The sequence below is a fragment of the Lissotriton vulgaris genome, chromosome 4_1 (genome assembly GCF_964263255.1).
Source record: "Lissotriton vulgaris chromosome 4_1, aLisVul1.2, whole genome shotgun sequence".
Taxonomy (NCBI): Eukaryota; Metazoa; Chordata; class Amphibia; order Caudata; family Salamandridae; genus Lissotriton; species Lissotriton vulgaris.
Window position 1 is genome coordinate 400,061,757 of NC_141691.1, and position 18,262 is coordinate 400,080,018.

Here is an 18,262-nt window from a genome sequence, read left to right on the forward strand (position 1 = left end):
ATTTAAAAAGAAGTTATTACTGTGAGAAAAATTGAAATTTAGATGGAAAGGTAGTCAGAAATCAAATCCACCAAAGGAACAAGATTCACACAATAGAAATGAGAGCAGCGATAGGGCTTCCTTCACCACCTCACCCGCAGCACCGTCAGCTTGTCTCTTCTATCTCCGGCATCATGCAGAGAGGACGCTTCAGCACTAGCAGCATGGGTGGATCCAGGCAGATCTGGGTGGGCAGCGGGCCGGCCCTGCACTCCAGCTACAACAGCGCCTCCAGCCTCAGCAGCATGGCCATGGTCAGCAGGAGGTGCACCACCCTGGTCAGCAACGGCCGCTCCGGCGGTGCTGGCTTCGGCGGGCTGGCTTTGGCGGTGGTTTTGGGGCTGGAGGCGGGTATGGTGCTGGTTGCGGTGGTGGAGCCGGGGCGCTGGGGATCCAGGAAGTGAGCATCAACCAGAGCCTCCTGACCCCCCTGAACCTGCAAATTGACCCCGCCATCTCGACTGTGAGGAAGGAGGAACGAGAACAGATCAAAAGCCTCAACAACAAGTTTGCATCCTTCATCAACAAGGTAAGGTTCCTGGAGCAGAAAAACAAGGTGCTTGAGACCAAGTGGGAGCTGCTGCAGAACCAGAAATCAGCCAAAACCAGTTACATTGGCCCGCTTTTTGAGGCCTACATCAACAACCTTCGGCGACAACTAGATACGCCGACCAATGACAAGGGCCTCTTGGATGGGGAGTTCCGTAACATGCAAGATATGGTGGAGGATTTCAAGAGCAACTATGAAGATGAAATCAACAAGCGCACAGCAGCAGAAAATGAGTTTGTGGTGCTGAAGAAGGATGTAGATGCTGCCTACATGAACAAAGTGGAACTGGAGACCAAGGTGGATGCTCTGACTGATGAAATCAACTTCTTGAGAGCCCTCTTTGAGGCGGAGCTTGCTGAAATGCAGATACAGGTTTCAGACACTTCTGTGGTCCTCAGCATGGACAACAACTGATCCTTGGACCAGAACAGCATAATTACCGAGGTCAAGGCACAGTACGAGGATATTGCCAACAGGAGCCGGGCCGAAGCTGAGGGTCTTTACCAATCCAAGTACCAAGAGCTGCAGGAGACTGCCGGTGAGCATGGAGATGACCTTCGCTCCACCAAGAACGAGATCTCCGAGCTCAACCGCATGATCCAGAGGCTGCAGGTAGAAATCGAAAATGTCAAGAACCAGCGTGCCAAGTTGGAAGCATCAATTGCAGAAGCTGAGGAGCTGGGTGAGCTTGCGCTGAAGGATGCAAGGGAAAAGCTGGCCGAACTGGAGGCTGCTCTTCTTAAGGCCAAACAGGACATGGCTCAACAGGAGCGCGAGTACCAGGAGCTGATGAACATCAAGCTGGCCCTGGACATTGAGATTGCCACCTACAGGAAACTCTTGGAGGGAGAGGAGAGCAGATTGAATAACGATTCCATGAGCAAAGTTAGCATGTCTGTTGTAAACTCAAGCGCTGGTGGTGGTAGCGGCTACGGCAGCGGGTACGGAAGTGGCGGCGGAAGTGGCTATGGCAGGGGCTTCGGCTTGAGCTCGTCTATGGGCAGCAGTGCACCTAACTTTGGGAGCCCTGGTAACTACAGAAGCGGAGGCCTTGTTCAAACCTACGCCGTAACAACCTCATCATCCAAAAGCATCAGGAAATAAGTTTCACTCGACAAATAACCTGCTGTCCAAACCTGAAGACTCTCCGCCCCTGCCTTTCGACAGCACAGCTAGAAACCACATCACCTCCCCTGTCACCTAAATTGCCTGGCACATTGTTCTTTGACACACCAGGTCAACTTAAGCCCATGATTGGAAAGATTTTCTTCTAGTGGCTCAGACACCTTTAATACTGAGGAGTAACGTCAGGCAAGCAAGGGCTTTCACAACGAAACAGAGTTTCTTTGTGACTGATGAAAGGGGTACTGGTGCCTGCTTTGCAACACTGGCTACAGGGGTGTGCCAATTAGGCCGAAGCACGTCCATGTGTGGGTGATTGCACTGGGAAGAGATTGCTTTTGAAAACTCATTTTACAGCAGCCATTTGCTGTTGGGTTGTCATCATAGTTGTAGCTTTGCTTGCAGTGTGATGAGAAAAGCCACCTGACACCTCAAGTGCCAATGCCAACCCGCCCCACAATGCAGGCACAGCTACCTACGTGTATTAAGGAAAAGCTAGTCCCAAGGCACAGGTTGTATTAAGTGCCAGACCCCAGGGAGACTGGCCCCTACCGGACATGCATAGGGCCCTGGCCACACAGAATAACGTGATTGGTTGTTGAAGCTGTCAAAAGGCATTTCTCCTTCCTGAATCCTGCCCCAAACTGTTCAGCTCCCTGCTTTTTTCTCGTTATCTTTTGTCTCTTTTTGTCTGCCCTCCTACCCTCTATCCAGAAATCTGTAGTGTCTTTGGAAGCTCTTGTGGGTTGGAAAGCATAATAATACTTATTATGCCCCTACTTCTGTGCCCCTGAGGCTGTTTCCCTGTCTCATGTGATTTAGGACTCCGAGTGGGATACCGGTGTCTGCTCGGGGTTCCCTGATGCCCTGGTTTATCTTCAATGGCTCAGACACCTTCTGGCTTCAGAGAACCTCCAGTCTTGCCATTCACACCATTCCTGTGAGAGAAAGGCGAAGACCTGATGTGAACACATTGGTATGCAGTGGGGCAAGCGGAATGGTGCTAAATCGAATTGTCTTTTATATATGGACCAGTTGATTGGCATCACTTTAGTAATACATTTATAAATCGCAGCTACAATTTAGCTCCCAGTTACAACGAGCAACGTGCTAGTCAGCACATTGAAGACCCAGGAAGAAAGAAAATGGCTACGCATAAGATGCCACATGCCCTTTGTGCCCAAAGTGCTGGTGCAGAAAGGGCCCCTTTACAGACCTCTCTCTCGCCACAAAATTGCTGTCTTGTTTTAGCAAGTGTTAATGGTGCTGCATGCCTAATGTGGCGGGTTTCCCCTTCTCATTTTTATGTGGGGTTTTGTTTGCATAGAGGCTCTGAAATAAATGTCACCCTTTCTGTCCCAAAAAAAAAGAAAAGAAATGAGAGCAGCTCCTTAGGTGCTTAAATCAGGCTCCAGCACTAACAGAGTAAGCCCTGTTTGCAGTGTATCCATGCTATTTAATAAAAAAATCTTCTATATTTTGAAACATTTATACCATAACAGTTAAAAGCACAACATTGAAGGGAATACGTGAAGGAGGAGTTAGGAGGTTTAACTCGCTGTGTCTTTATTTCTTCTTCTTTAAAGGGTGCTCTCTGCATTACATCCCTTTACACCACTACTGCTTCCCTGTGGCTTTCTGCTTTTCCTCCTCTGGTTCCCCATTGCGCCACACTGTGTCTTTCTACTGTTTATTGGTATAGAGCTTGTCATGCTAGTGCTCTTGTCCCTTTACACGATTGTGGCATTTCTTTGGATTGTGGGACAGACAGGGGCTTAGGAGGCAGTCATAGGAACTGACATTTGCTACTCTTGTCCCAGGCCCACATATGCTGGTGCACTTCAAGTAAATAATCAAGGTGCTTCATTTGGGCACTTGATGCTCGGGGGTAGCAAAGGTGAGCAGGCAAGGCTACTCTGAGAGGTGGTTGTGGTGAAAAACTCAGATACAGCATCCCCTCTTAAACAAGACAACACACACCTGATGTCCAGTTCAAGAGACCTTCTCTGTGAAAGAATGGTATTTCTTTAGAGACAAGTAAATGAAAGCAGTTCATTTAAAAGAAACAATGTCTGAGATTGAGATACAACTTGGAACATGTTATAACAATATGTTTGCAAGGCACTAGGGATTTATAAAATGGGGCCTTATGGCAAAAGGTGTGTTATGGAAGGACAATTGTGGTGTTTATTTGCTTACAGTCAATGAAAGCAATAGAGGTGCCAGCCACTGAGAAACAATTTAGTAGGTTGGATGTAATCTGCCGCTCTCTATACCACTTTCTTGATAACCTTCTGTGCAAGAAGGTAATAGTGAGCATATTACACTCCCAAATGAATCATACAGTTTCTCACAATATAGAAACAACAATTATTAAAAAAAGGTCTAACTGCCATCTTTGTCCTGCAAGTTAATGATTAATTGTTAATTCTTTTGATGCTGAACAACTATTGTGTTCATGTACTACTGTTCCCTGGGTACATGGTGTAAAAAAACTTAGTGGGATTGAGTCCCTTTGACTGTGCTTCCCACAAAAACAAAAAACATGCAAAATACCCACACCCCAAAAAGAAACAGAGTCCCATCCAAATGCAAAAAAAGTAGTTCAGAGTTCTAAAGAAAAACTCTCAAAATGCTTGTCCTCCAAATGTACTGGGCAACTGAGAGTTCTATTTGCAAGGATTCATGTGAACTCGGTACAGTAATAGAAATTGTGAGGGAGTGGTCAGTTAGGAATGTAATTAGTTTCCCCTAATGTCAACATTATTGACTTATTATTAACGCTTCCCTTTCAACAAATTACTATTAATTGGAAAGACTTTTTGAAGATTTCATACAGAGCTTGGTGGTACACAGTATGCCATAATCATAAATTGGACACTTCTTTTGTATACCCACCTCAAATGGCTATAAAACGTGTCAATTTGTGGTCGCCTGTTATAACATTCATTAACAAGAGTGCCAAAACATGTTCTCTGCCAAAAACATTTCAGCAGGAGGTTCCCAAACCATCCTGATTTCCCTAATAGTTCCATAAGTTTCTGTCATATTTTTTAATTTGTTTTTCTTTTTTATATAATGCATATATGATTCATTTAATGTATACCACTTTTCTTTTATATTTCACCTTTTATTATCGTCCGATTCCTTTATTTCTATATAACGTGGCTGGATTATAACATTGTACATTTTATAGCATATACTCTGTATGGACACCTTGATTTTCTTCAATTAAATTATTTGAACTTTTTTAAAAAAAGGAATGTAATTAGTACAAGGTTCTTGCAGGTGGGCTGGGTGCAAGCTATAGACCCATAACAAAGTCCCCTCTGTACCAGACTTTAGGATCCCGTATCTTGTTATCAACTTTCTCTCGATTTTGAAAAGTTTGTTCAAGTAAGTGAAGTATGAGCGAGACCACTGGGCTGCATTCAATTAGGGATTTTTCTTTTGTTTGTTGTGACTGAAAAGCAGGTTCACTCTCATGGTGAAGGTAAAGATCAGTTCAGCAATAGCATTCCATGTTTCCTTTAGCAAAGCCGGTTATGAAAAAAATATGTATGTACACATTAAAGTTTTTCAACAATACTCTTTTGCAGGTATCAAAATGCACCAGAATTTTCTGAACTAGAGGAAAGTTTTATAGAATAATATTATTATCAACCATAATTGCTTGCCTAATTAATGCCAAGGAAATCAGTGGTGACTATACTCAAGCTCACCTGCTGTCATATGTGACAAACCTACAAACCACTGCAGCAATAATCAACATATAAATACTACCCACACTAGCACTCTCAAGGAAGATGGTCACCAGCTACATCAGTTCTGCACCAAACCAGACTTTATCTGAATAGCAGGTAGATGACATCTGAGAGACATAGAGTGCAAACCTTCCAGCCTCATTAAGAAATAATGAGTTATTTTGAGCAGGTGTATTCAGAATTGGAAATTCATACAAATCTATTGGCATATACTTGAGTGAACGAGAAATGTAGGCTAGTTTCATGCTTCGCAAAAATATCATTAAGAGTTTTTCATCTTCCTTCACAATATTTTGTGAAAAAACTTTAAGGGCATCATCTCGCTATCAACACATCTCAAGTAATCTTGCTACACTAACACTTTAAATGACTTGAGAAGGATGGACAGATGGAACAGATTTTATAAAAATGTGTCTGCTTTCTAAGTAAATCTAAACACAGAAGCTCTTCTGTTTAGTCAATAAAATGTAAGTCTTATAAGATGTCCTTCTGCAGGGAAATGCTCTGCCATAATGTAGACACGAGGCAGATGGTTGAAGTAGATGACAGGCTGTCCAAAAGAGAACCTGTTGCATTTGCTTATGTCTATGTGAATTTTACAATTCATAATTTCAATTTCCTTCAGTTGCAAATATTTTTGCGTCTGGAACTCATTTCAGTTTGTACCAGATGATCCTGTTCAGTTGGGGTATGCTCCTTATCAACGGAAACTTGGTCTTGAGTAAATTAGTTCCCATATGTGATTAGGCATTTATTTAGTTTAAATTGTGTGCGTTCATGATAAATTGATGTCATACTAGCAGTGAATAACTCTTCACCACTTTGATAATTCTGCACCCCTTTGATCACCAGGATGATCCTTTCGCAGCATGGCCTCCTCAGCACACTAATGCCTACCCATTGCCTCTTACTATCCGAATGCTTTATGCCTCATTTCACCACCCTAACGCACCACACTCTGAGGCACCCTGATGAGCCTCGCTCTCTTTCAGCATTCAGGTGCCTTACTAACCTTGTGTTCTCCACCACAAACCCCTTGATACACCTCCTCTGTTCTGACCCTGACAATTCTGCCAGACTCTACCTCCTGAGTACTCTGATATTTTTTGTCCCTCTTTCAGAATCCATGATGTTCCCTTATGACGAGTCTTAACCTGATACTCTCCACTAAGAATAAGCAAACAGATGTGGCCTCCCACTTTTAGGCACCATGATGATCCCACGCCTGCCTCCAGCATCTGGTGTCCCCGGAGTGCGGTAGGCATTCTCATACTCACTCCAGTCCCTTAATCACTTCCCTTTTCCCTCCCGTAGTCTAATGCCCCCACAACTAACACACTTTAATTCCTTCTCCCGCTCCACTTAATCTCTCAGCAGCTTAATATTTCATTTTCCAGTTTAGTTTCTTAATGACCCTATCCTCTTTTAGCCTCTTGATGCTCCTCAACCAACTTTACTGGCCGCGTTTCATCCCATTGAGAGCACAATCAACCAGCCCCTTCCTTATGCAGCATGATGCACTCCAAGCTGATCCCTAGAAAAATCAAAATATTCCACCACTTTTCAGCACCCTGATAATGCCTACACACCTTTAGAACGCTGACGTCACTACCCCATTATCACTCTCCATTCTACACCCAATGCCCACACTCATCCTCAGCATTTTGATGCACACTGGCCTCCCTTGAGCATTCTTATGCCTAAGCTGTCCACCTTCAGGCTTAGTGTGCTTCCACCCCACCATCATCCTACTGCTTATCATTCCCTTAAGCTGCCAATACCTTATCGCCTTTAGCACTCGGGACACCTCCTAATTCCCTTCACCGTCTTTAGACATACTCCTTTTTTCCGAAACTTGAACCCGCTCTACCACGTCCAGTACTCTGACTGACACCACCAAGCTCCTGACATCCTGAAGCCTTCCCACCCCAGTCAGCATCCTGACACACCATTATCATTTTGGCATTGTGATACACATGTCCATCTTAAGCATCCTGAAGTTCCATTCCTTCATTGCACTGATGCTTTACTACCCATGAATTACGCCCTGATGCATCCGCACCCACTATCAGCACCCACACATTCTACAGGCATTTGTCCCAGATTACCAAAGAATTCTATTAAATGTAAACCACATCATATCGGGGCCACAGTCCACCACCAAGGAGCTAGAACTTCTTGTTGGCATGCAGTGGCGTTCAGGGCCCAGAGTATTGGTGACACGCCTCCAGCCAAGCTATATTCCATTTTGTAATTTAGACCATATGAAAACAGTGATATGAGTCTCTGTGGCAAAATATGTTGGGCGGTTCTCGTTTTGCTGAGGTTTGAATACTTGCAAAGTTATATTCAGAAGACAATCAGTTCTCAATTCATACCATGTGAAGAGTTTGTAGTTCATTCCATCCTGCTGTCTTTGTAGTCTCTCTCTAATAATAATAGGTCTGCATGAGGTACTCACACCCAGGGTCGGATTGGGATCACAATTTGGCCCGGGCACTGACGGAAAAAAGTGGCCCACATTTAAGGGTTGTGGCTCACATTTAAGGGATGTGGCTCACATTTAAGGGGCGTGATCCACATTCAAGGGGCGTGCCCTTTTGTAATACCAGTCGGGAGCCCCGGCTCCCGACTGGTATTACGGTGCTTCTGTCATTGCATCCAGATATGTAAAACAAGTAACTTTACACCTACAAGCAGCCAGGACTATTGGCTTTGTCAATGGTTGTTAGTTGCATAAGAAAAATTAAACACCATTTGCACAGACAAGGAATGAAAGTAGGAGGATACTGTTCTTGTGCAGGACACAGGGCCAATGTGACAATGGCCTACATGCTGAGCAACTAAAAAAACTGCAAGGCCCCTTTCTGTCAAAATTATTCGAGCCCTCCAGCGCAGGAGCACCTGAATAGCAGCGAAGCTCCTGCTATTACTAACCTACTTCGCCCTCCCCAGACCTTCAGCTGAGGAGCACATGAACAGAGGTAAGGCCCCTGCAATTAGTAAATTAATCAGCCCTCCCCATCCCACCAGGCCTCAGGGCAATGTCCTGGCAGGGGAGCACAAAACACAGCTGAAGGGCCATCCATGTTAGCCAGGGGGAGGCTGAGGTGAAGATGGTGCGAGTTCCAAACATCACCTGGCCCCCACAGCCAGAACCATCCTTCCTCGCCTGCTATGCCCTGAATGTGAAGGGCCCTGGGTGAGGTGTTAAGAGACTAACACTGTTTCTGGGCTGCGTGGGCCCCAGGGGGCCGAGGTGAAAATGGCTCAAAGGTCTGAGCAAAAGCTGGCCCCCAGGGAGGCCGATTCTTGCAAACAATCAGCCCTCCCACCCTCAGTGTGATTTCTTGGCAGGGCAGGGGTGAAGGAGAGGCCACAGCTGATGATTCCTGTAGGGCCCCACAGCAGGCTGCTTTCATTTCTCTGTCTCCGTGCCCTCTGTGGGCAGGTTTTTTTCTCCTCTGTCCCAGTCCACTCTCTGTGGACTGGGACAGGGATGAAAAAACCGGCCCACAGAGGGCACTGAGACACCGGCCCTTCGGCCGATGCCCGAATGCCTGCACTGCCAATCCGCCCCTGATGTCACACCTCATAGGGGAGAGTGCGGAATCTGAATGATTCCGTTTGACTTGCCTAGCATACTGTACTGATTGGCTTATCCTGTAATAACACAATAAGAATGGGAAATAGATGTAAGGAATTCCGCGCACACCGCATACTAAAGATTACATGTCATAGAGCTTCAGTGCTGAGAAATGGAAACAAAACTTTTTGTTTTTTGGTTTCTACTTACCTGCTGGGGAATTGAGTAGTGCATGTGCTCTCGCACACTAAATAAGTTGATTACTGAGGTAGGCACAAAACATACTTACAGACCATTCTTAATTTGATCTTAAAATGTAGTCTAAAACCCAAAAGATCAGATGTAATTTTTGAAACATAGAAATGAGCTGGCACTGCTGTTTATCAATAATGTGTGCGCATGTTTGCGTGTGTGTGTGGTGTGTGTCGAACCCGAATCTTCCACTAAAATGCAGCAGCATAGAGAATTATTTTGTAAGGACAAAGCAGGAAAGTGGTGAAAGTCATAAAGATAATTGTGGTAAATGGATGCTGGATATGCAAAAAATTGTGAGCTAAAAGGCATGAGACTTGGTTTAGAGCAGCATATCCGTGAAGCAGGGCCACAGGCGTGATGCTGTTTTGCTGTGCTAACATCTTTCGCTGGCCACTGTATTTCTAAACGTTTCGTAAAGGTGAAACCCCTGCAGTTGTTTTTAAATCATGCCAATGTTTAACATATATTACTGGTTTGAGGTGCTTAAAATTGCATCCTTCGCACTTAATTTTCCAAAACGATTTGGCTAGCTAGTAACATTCAAATGTTACTGCGGTAGAACTCACACTGATATAGTAGCCATCATGCCTTTAAATCTTAGTAAATTCTGCCCAGTATCACTACCCCAATGTGCTTAAAATATTGGGGTTTTCCTTTAGGTTATTTGGAAAAAAATCTATAAAATAATGTTAACATTTTATAATGTTTCATTTGGGTACACATAGCCGTCAGAAGTGGAGAGAAAAGTAAAACAGGAACGCTCTTACTTATGCGCCTTGTCTGTTCGTCGGATAATCATCAGGGTGAGTGTGTGGCAGTAGACAAATATGTGGAAAAGTTGCGTTTGTATAGATTTGTTTGTGTAGTGTGCTGCTGGAAATTGTTGTTTACCTCCCAAAATACTCCATCTGCTGAATGATTGCAGAAACCCTGCCATGCATAGATGTACGCATTTTATGAATGGGGCCATTAGTGTGCACTCGGTGACCTTGTGAAATGAGCAAAAAACAAAAAAAGGGAATCTTCCATCCAAGCAAATGATTCATTAAGGCCAGTTCCCAGTGTTTACAGCCCGGATCCACCCCCGGCTGTGTGTGCTCAGCCACAGTCAGCGAGGGAGATTTAATATACATAACTAGTTTGTTTAAATCTGCCGAAACTACGGGTTAGATCCCTCCTCAAGTGCTTAAACTATAACTGTATTAGGGCGCTGACTGCAGGGAGCAGGTGTCAGGTCATATTTAAACGACATTCTCCACAAAATAAACATTCGGCTGCCCTGTCACTTGGCGAGAGAATAATCTTCTGAGAAAAATCCTATTCATTTTAAAGCGCCGGTGACATTTGTTCTTCAGGAATTATTCGCAGTTTGTCTCTGGCGCTGGAGCCTTTTATCAGCCCAGCAGTTGAAATACACTGTAAAAATGGTAATTGCGTATTTTATCAAACGCTTCCAACAAAACGGACTTCGCAAGCCGTAAATGAAGATTAAAACCATTGTTGGCAGAGACATACAAATTGGAGTGATTTATTATCCGCAGCATCAATGTGGCATTGCTTGGAAATAAAATGAAAAATAAAGAGACAAACAACAAAACAAACAGGCGAGGACAAAAAAAGGAGAACACGGAGCGCAGCCAAGCCGCGGAAGGTAAATACAGGCTTTAATTGTTTGAGCTGGAGGATCGGCGAGGGGAAGACGGGGGAGAAAACAGCGCAATAATAGGACAGCTGTTGCGAGGCTTTGTGCGCGGGAAGGAGACGGTGATAAAGAAACCGTTGAAACGCGGGAGGGCTCTGAATGTCTTCCCCGGCAGCCCTTATTAGCGGAGGAGGACTGTGCATAAGGCATGGGGCACTTTGGAATAAAGCGCTTTGCAGTGTTCGCCAGCAAGCGGCCAGTGCCCGCGAACCTCACACGGTCTGTGTTGCCTTTGAGCTCCTGCGACACTTCCAGCGCATCATGCACGCGCCCTGGAGGGCTTGTTACCTGACGCACAACGATTTTCTCTACAGCATGTAAGATGTCCGTCTGCTCCCAAGACCTGCCACAGACAAATTTTGCGGTACCCCGAGGGGACGATTCACAAAAAGATGTGGCAAGCTGCACCCTCAGGTGTTTTAGAGCACGCGCGGGTGCTTAATAGAAGGAATTCACAAGTGTTTTCAGTAGGATCGCAGGAAACTGAATACAGTTGCAACTTTCCAGGTGTACTCCTGGAAATCTTTGGTGAATTTTGTCCAGCTACTCCAGAAAGTGCTTTCTGCACGCATAATGGACCATCCATACCACTGTGCGTGGGAAAATACCGTTGTATTTGGCAATAGCACTTCCACCTCCCCCACCCCCACCCCGGGAGAAAATACCATCCTTTACATCCTTATATATTCCGTGGGTGTTCGCTTCCCATTCCCATCCAGGAAAGGCATTATTAGATAATGGTGGGATTCTATTGCACCTGAGTGAATCGATTTACAGGTGCAAGTTCACATCCTGTAACTTCCTTCAAGGTATTTGCACATGTACATTGAACCTGAAGTCACAAGTTGGGGTTGTGAATCTGACCCATGGAGCTTTGCTCTGCAGCAAATCTGGAGATGCTGGTATCATTCTTGAGATGCTCTTGTGTAAATGGTGCATTTTCTAGATGTTATCAAGTGCATCTTAAGATGCCCCCAGTACCTCCACATTTGTGTGTGTAAATATTTTGATAAATATAGTGTAGGATGACTGGTGTAATTCTGAGATGCTCTGAGCACAGTTCAACCAATAGAGACTTCATACACTCTTTTAATGAATGAGGCCCAAGATTGTTCGTTTATGGTATGCTGGCAAAACAAACCATCCCACCACAACTCCCAGCTAGTATTATCTGTTGTAGGAAAAAGCTGAAAGTCAAAATAATTAAAGAAAACAAAAAAAAAACATAAGTCCTTGAGGTTGATTTACATATAGAACACACTGTCCTTGTCTCCGCAGCAGCGCATCCTCATTGGGTGCACCTGGCACAGACTGGGTCAGTATGTCTGATTATGCAGAAGAAGAGCACTGTCCCCTGTGCTGATATGAAACTTGGCCTACAATGGGGACAGAGCAGCACCGACACACAGACTGGTGGGATGAAACCACTGGTATGCATTTTAATGCAAAGATGTTGGCTCGAGAAGAAAGAGTGAACAGGAATCGTCCTGCAGACATACACACAATTAATGTTTCTCCCTTGAGCTTGCTTACCTCTCCAGTGCTGCTGGTAATACAGCGCGGGCACAATAGCAAAGATGCTCCCTCATTTGTATTGCTATGCCTCTATACAAATGAGGGACCGCCTCCTAGAAATCATGTGAGTGCAACATGCGTGTCTATGTGATCTATATTACTGAAAGAGCTGTGGTCCCTTCTGTAATCCCAAAATGCCATGGAGGTGCAAAACACAGTTGCAAATGCCATTGCTCCCACATGGCACTTCCATAATTGCCCCCCTAGGGCCCTTTTACAATATTGTTTTATATGCATTGCAATGTACTGAAATTATACAGTATCCCATAAGCTTGTGGATGTTTATGTGCCTTTGGTTGTGCAGTGCAGACTCCCTTAGTTAAGTAAATGCATACTTAGACATCGTAGAACACCATACGTCTAGGAAGGCTGAAAGTAGGTATAGGGTCATGGGTTAATGGGGACAGAGCATAGAAGTAGTCATATTTTTTAGACCATTCAAGGTTTCCGTATTATGACTTTATAAAGATGTCCCTTTCCCACATGTATTCGGCTTATAAACTACATTCGTTTATAATCATTGCAATACAATATACATTGATTAAAGACAGTTTATGCTGTTTTAAAGTTCCAGTACAAACAACCATTAACACATGCTTTTTATAAGAAGTGACCGCTACACAAAAGTAAAAATACAGATTGAACTGTCAATTGTTGATTGGCTAGTCTGCCCTGAAAGCACAGAACTGATGCATTTTCCACTTTTAGAAAGATTGTAGACATTTTCAACCTAGTAGATTTTACAGTTTCCAATGCAGGTTGACCATATGTCAAGTAATTAAGGGCCAGTGGTGAAGGACTGGGTTCTTTTGGACCCAGCGGTGCCAGGGCACAACACCTGAAACCTTCGTGGGTAACCTGTTCCGGCGTACAAGTCACAGAGACACGGGACACTTCCTTCGGCGTCAAAGAGTCAAGGTTTATTTACTGCAGGGAACACAGAAATCACGGCAAGTACAACGCGTGCTACTTGTGGAGACTGCTTCAAATTGGTTATGTGGATCGCTCCTTTTATACAGTTTTTACCCATAGGCTAACATTAAACACAAAGGTTTACAACTCAGTTCCCACATCTAGCTCCCAGAGGGGTCGCTTTGGTCGCTTTGAAACACATAAGGTCCGGAACATAAGTGCGGAAACATTTGGCGGTTCCCAACTGTAAAAACCCATCTTCCCACCATTAGCAAATTCCAATCAGCAATCAAGTAGATCGAAACAGGAACGAAGACAGGTGCAGAGGAAGACGGAGACAGTGGGGAGATCGGAAAGGGTGTAAAAGGGGAGGTGTCGGGAAACACGAGATACAGGCATCAAAGGGACGTGCCTAATGAGATGCACGGCTGAGACAATAAGTCCGTGCGGCAAGATGAGCCTCGAGCGGCGCCACCTGCCTTACAGTAGCAACCCCCTCGTCATAAAGACACTTTCAAAGAACATGTGTCTTCCGCAAATATCTTGGGAGTCCCAGGGTCGCAAAGCGGACAGCGTCCGTTCGCTGACTACTTGAGGGCAAGAGACAAAATGGATGCCGTATCTAAGATGGAACCCGTGGGTACAGATGAAAAGCCCACGTAACAAACGAACGGTTTAAGTTAGCACAGCGAAACTGCGCACACTTACTAAACTCGTCATTTGCGGTTCATAGATACCAGACTCGACCACATTCGTACGAGTCGGAAACACCACTTACAATTGTCACGGAACCTCAGACGCTCCTTTTGCCCTCATGTAGGCAAGCACTAGTCGGAATCATATTCGATATTCATCAGACCATCAAGATGTCGTTGTAGCATAGCCTTGTCCAACCGAGTCCCCTTGGTAACAGGTGGTTGTCTCATACACGTTGTAGCACAGAGGCCACATAAGGCAGGACCACACTGCACACAAAGGCAACACGTGAACAGGAACACTACCACAACTCCGATGATCATCAGAATCTTCCAACCCCAAGTCGACATCAGGCCCCAAAACCAACCGAGTAGTGTCCAATCCCCTACATCCACGTGTATGGATTCGGAGATCTTATGCAACTTCGAGATGGCTTGATAGACAGTAGGAGCATTATCAGGTATGAAAATGCAACAGCTCGAATGGATCACTTTACATACCCCACCACGATCTGCCAAGACGACATCTAAAACCATACGGTTTTGTAACGTCATAAGTCTCTCCGCCTGAAGTTCTGTGGTGATATTACCAAGGGCACTGGCAGTAACATTAGCTGTCGATTCCACCACTCGAGTCAAATGTCTCAGGTTCCTACTATTAACCATAGGTCCCCAAAACGGGAGGAAACCCTTGAAAAAGTCTCCTGCCTCTTGACCGGCAGTATCCTCTTCGCTAATTACGCCTCGTACAACTCTAGTCTTATGGTAATCGGCATCTACAGTAAACGTCGGAGGCAACAGATTTGCAACAAAACATGAGCCCATGAAGTCCGAGGGCAACCATGTATATGCACGATCATGACAGATGAAGTACGTACCCTTGGCAGCCAGAAACACAGGGATCGGGGACATTGACAGAACGTAACTTTCAGTGCAAGCACTTACTCCAAGTGAGGCTTGCGAACCACGACCCACAAGACAAAGATTACCAGTGTGGGGTACGACCCATATTGGAGGCGAGCTTTTAAGCTGCTTTTCATTAATGAACGTACTATATTCCCCTCTATCCGGTGCCCTATAGGCTTGTACCTCTGCCTTAGGGATGAGAAAAGCATCATAGATCTCATCTTCCAAATCCTGTATTATCATCGATACCACCCACTGCCACGAGGTAGGACCCGGTTTGGGGGAACGTTCTGGAGAGGGGTGGAAACCTAGCGCGCTTCGAAGCATTGTTTGGTATGCTCGAGCTGACCCTTGGGAACTATACGGTAACACCAGATATGGAATTCCCTTACCCGTAGTATGTGGCATCAACCCACACACCCAACAATTAGTAGTGTTAACCACTAACTGATGCTGATGGAGGAGCTGGATAAAGGAATTGTTGCGGAATTCTACACGTCTAGCCTGTTCGTGTTCCGGTAAAATGTGAAAAGAATGGGGAGAAACAGTAGTAGCAGTAAGAGTAAGATTAGGGTAAGGAGTAGGAGTAGGGGTAGGAAGTAAAAAGTAAGACATAGCGTAATACACCCCACCCGCCAAGAATGCAGAAGCGGTTAAAAACAATACAAACAATTGGAATACAAAACATTTAGTACGACTAAGTTTCTGCAGTTTGACTCTATACGCCTGAGCTCCTTCCAAATCATTCAACTTCGAAAATGCCATTTCCCTATGACCGTCCGCAACGTTTCTTGACGCACTTCGTTCTGTGCAGCAATGGTCAATCCCTAGGAGTTCCTAGGAACCGACGGCCTTAACCTAGCGTCAAGACCTACTGTCCAGAAGGAAGTACGCGCGCGGCCCTACGGCCCTCAATACACAATATGTATTTATTTAGCACAATAATTCAGCTGAGGAAGGAAAAAGATACAAGGAAGAAGCTTAATATATATACAAAACAAGTTTCAACGATACGAATGTTCAAAGTTGATCAGGGGAAACGAGGATATTGCAGTTATCAATTTCAGCAAAGCAAGAAATTTTATTAGTCCTTAATGCGAGAACGCAAAGAATATCGATGTTTCCCGGGACGTGTCTGCTCGTCGAACAAAGGATCCGTTGAAGAGACAGCGTCCTGCTGATCAGTTTGTTGATTTGATCTTGAGTCTTTTGCTGACAATGTTCCAACAGTGGCTTTCTGCTGCGCTGAGTGTTCACCAACAAGCTGTGCGTCGCTAAAAGGTACAAACGCCGGCAATGTCTCTGCTTCTGTTGACGCAATGCCTTTCCTCACCCACGGGTCTGCCGGTAAAGGAATAGGGACTCGTTTGCAATGGGTAGCATGTACCCAATTCTTCCGCCCCTCAAGACGAACGGCAGTCCTCGTGGCCAGGAGCACCTGGTGAGGTCCAACAAAACGGGGGTCCAGATTCTTCTTGCGTGAGAAATTCCGGGTGACTACCCAATCACCGGGCTGGAGCTGGTGGCCTGGACCCTCCGTCTGCGTCGGCAAGGCGTCGTAAACCTGTTGATGAATTAACCTCAGTTTAGCAGTCAAGTCATGTAAGTAGTCAATCAACATCGGATACTCAAGATCAACGAATATACCTGGCCTAGGAACCCCCCACACATTCGCAGGACGGCCGAACACTATTTCATAGGGACTAAGCCCTATTCGGGAGTGTACAGTCGCCCTAGTTGACAGTAATGCTAGAGGCAAAGCGTCAGGCCACGAAAGTCCAGTCGTAGCCTGAATCTTCGCTAGCTTTAGTTTAAGGGTACCATTGTACCCTTCAACCAATCCAGCTGACTGGGGATGATTGGCGCTATGGAATTTCTGATTAATTCCAAGGCCCTTACACACATTCTTCATCACACTTCCAACAAACTCACTTCCGTTATCTGACCACACGACTCTAGGCATTCCATACCGAGGAAAGTATTCCTTCAGTAGGATTTTCGCAGTAGACAAAGCAGTATTGTCTTTGAGGGGATAGGCCTCGATCCATCGGGAGAATGCGCAAACCACAACTAAAACATATTTCAAGTTATTGCATCGCTCCATATGGATGAAGTCCAATTGAATCACCTCAAAGGGATACGAAGGAGGAGCAAAACTGCCAGGGGGAGTTGGGGTTCCTTTGCCAGGATTGTACATTATACACACCATACAATTCTTCACCAGACGTTCAGCACACTTTGTAATGCCATCATTCTTCCATACAGGCGACAACAACTTGCAAATGCCTTTCGCGCTGATATGTGCTAACCCATGTGCCATTGTCACGACGGCCAGCACATACGCATCAGGCAACATCCATCTTTTCTGATCCGACAAATCAATCCAACAACCATTCACATCCAACTTTCCCGTACTTTCTTTCCACTTCGTCTTTTCCGTATCGGTGGCCTCATTCTGAATTGCTTTCACGCTCTCTATAGTATTCTCACACATACTCGATTCTGTAGGCCACCTAACCGAACTCGTCACATACATTCGAGTGCTAAGGTTCCGGGCAGTCTCCTTAGCAATCTCATCTGCAAACGCGTTACCACGACCAACATCATCCGTTACTTTACGATGCGCACTACACTTAACAATCGCAACTTGAGCAGGCAAAGTCAATGCATCCAAAAGATCATTCACAAGCTGGCCATGCTGTATTTTCGTGCCGTGTGACGTCAAGAAACCACGCTCTCGCCACAATCGTCCAAAGCTATGCGCTACACCGAAAGCGTACTGGCTATCGGTGTACACATTCACACGTTTCCCTTTCGCTAATACACATGCTCTAGTAAGAGCAATCAGCTCTGCAGCTTGGGCAGAATTCTGATTCAATCTCGCAGTCTCAACAACAGTATTCAACGTCACAACAGCATAGGCAGTAGTCACATCTCCATTCGGCAATTTAAAACATGACCCATCCACATACAAAGTGCCGTCAGGGTCTTCCAATGGGGTGTTTTTAAGGTCCACTCGACCTTTTGTTTCCTCTTCTGTACGCAAGTAGCAGTCATGTTCTGTTACTTGATCTGACTCTGCACTAATTGGTAACAAAGTTGCCGGATTCAGGACATTACAACGTTTTATTTGAATGTGGCTTGCCAAAAGCGTCA

At 45.1% G+C, this 18,262-nt stretch overlaps 1 protein-coding gene and 1 pseudogene across 6 annotated transcripts in view; both read left to right on the top strand.

Moving 5' to 3' along the window:
- Positions 1-18,262, top strand: part of DACH2 (dachshund family transcription factor 2) — an 847,028-nt gene that overhangs the window by 128,174 nt on the left and 700,592 nt on the right. The gene's annotated exons all lie outside the window — the stretch shown is intronic.
- Positions 174-1,693, top strand: LOC147718802 (keratin, type II cytoskeletal 7 pseudogene; annotated as a pseudogene).